Here is a 2,041-nt window from a genome sequence, read left to right as displayed (position 1 = left end):
TCTACATTGAAATAAGTGTACTGTTGGTAAGGTAGCCACTATGGTCGCCATACAGTTCATCCTAAGGATTCACTGTGCTTTCACATGTATGTTTAACATTAAAACATGACATATAAATAATATCCATTAATTTCATCCATCCAGCCTAGTTTAATATCCAACAAAATGTTATACAGTATATGTAGTAGGGGGTCCCTACCTCATCTCTCTTTCAGCTAAGGGGTCCTTGGCCTAAAAAACGTTGAAGACCCCTGCTCTACAGTATGGTGGAGGATGTGGTGTTTTTCTATGTGTTCGAGTGTATTTGAGATGATCTATATCCGTGTTACACCGCTGATTGATGCACATGGTGAGCTTTGGGGAAAATACAGGTTCCTGTTCATTCTCCTGAGAGATACATCAGTATTTTCCCCCTGAAGCATTCTCTCTCTCTCTTTTTTTTTTTTTTTTTTTTTTTTTTTTTTTTTTTTTTTTTTTTTTTTTTTTTTTTTTTTTCTCTCTCTCTCTCTCTCTCTCTCTCTCTCTCTCTCTCTCTCTCTCTCTCTCTCTCTCTCTCTCTCTCTCTCTCTCTCTCTCTCTCTTTTGAGCACTGAGTGTCAGTCTGAACTCTTCTTCCCCAGTTAATGACTTACATCAAGAAACTTTCCCCCTGAAATGTTCTGTTTAAATATGTAGATTCATTTAGAAGAAATCTACAGATGCAGCCTAAAACAAATACCATCTAAATATGTATTTTGGAAGTTATATTTCCATTAGAGAAAAAGAAGACATGGAAGCAAAATAGACCAAAATCTCAAAATTGACCACAACATGAAAATAGTGTCCTGCGTTAAACAGTGACTTCATAATTTTGATCGTAGGCTCCTCATCTAATAACAACAGTGCTTTTTATTATGTTTGCAGTGTTTCTTTCTGTAAAATTAACAAAATAACAGCACCTGCTAAAAAACGCCTTTTTCAGTTTAGTGTGAAGATTTTTGTTGATTTTGAAGTGTTATTTATTCCAATAACACCAAAAGAATTAAAATGATATATTGCCATTTGCAAAATAAACAAATTATTAGTAAAACTATGTCCCTCTCCTTGGTGCGGTCCAGTTATTCTAAAAATGTACTTGAAACTAGTAGCATAGAAAACATGAACATTGTGGCAGAGTTTCCTTTGCTATTGCCTGCTCTTGTTATTAACTTAGAGAATACTTAAGAAGACCATGGTCTCTGTGAACGGATTATTTTGTAGAATTCTGTTAAGTATTAAACAGTTGTGTGGCATATGTACATAAATGAGTGTGCCTATTTGGATATGTCCACAGTAGCTGTTAACATTTTGTGCAAAAGCACGTGTTCTCAATGGCTCAACCATTCAAACATAATTTTTTATGAAATTCCTTTGTGTGCAGAAAATGTTTGTGATACATCAGCCCAGCTTCCCCAGGAATTATGTCCATGTCGGGCAAGATTTATGTCCAATGCCAACGTTCTTTCAAAATGCAGGAAATAGTTTAGCCATCATGTAGCGAGGTGGAAAGTAAGGGTGTGGAGATTTAGGTGGTGGGTGATTTTCATGTAGGCCCGGAGACCTGGATTCGCCTACTGTCACAGACCTGCAGTTAATGTTTGCATTACAGTTTTCGTTACCTAATATTAATCATATTTCTTTTGCCATAGCCACTCTCTTTCCCTAAACATAACTCTGTACTTTTGTTGTCATGCGCAGATATTGCAGAAAGCGAAAAATGTTTGCACCGAACATAATCTAGCAGAATTGTCTAATATTGACATTCTTGTCTGGCGATAGAGCGGGATAAATTGTATTTGCTGAGGCATGCACACATACAGGTCAATTGTACTGATGATTGGAGACTGTGTTCAACAGGAATGTAAGGAAAGTGTAGTTTGTCTGATCAAAACAAGGAATCATGCTATATGCAGTCTAATAGCCGTTCTCTAAAAAATCTCTGAGAGGTGAGTATGGCTCACCAAGCTTACCAAGATGGTGTTCAGTTTAACCCACAACCTCTATTGTCTGAGATGGCTGAACA

This window comes from Perca fluviatilis, chromosome 22, assembly GCF_010015445.1.
Source record: "Perca fluviatilis chromosome 22, GENO_Pfluv_1.0, whole genome shotgun sequence".
In the NCBI taxonomy this organism is placed as follows: domain Eukaryota; kingdom Metazoa; phylum Chordata; class Actinopteri; order Perciformes; family Percidae; genus Perca; species Perca fluviatilis.
This window is presented reverse-complemented; position numbering follows the sequence as displayed.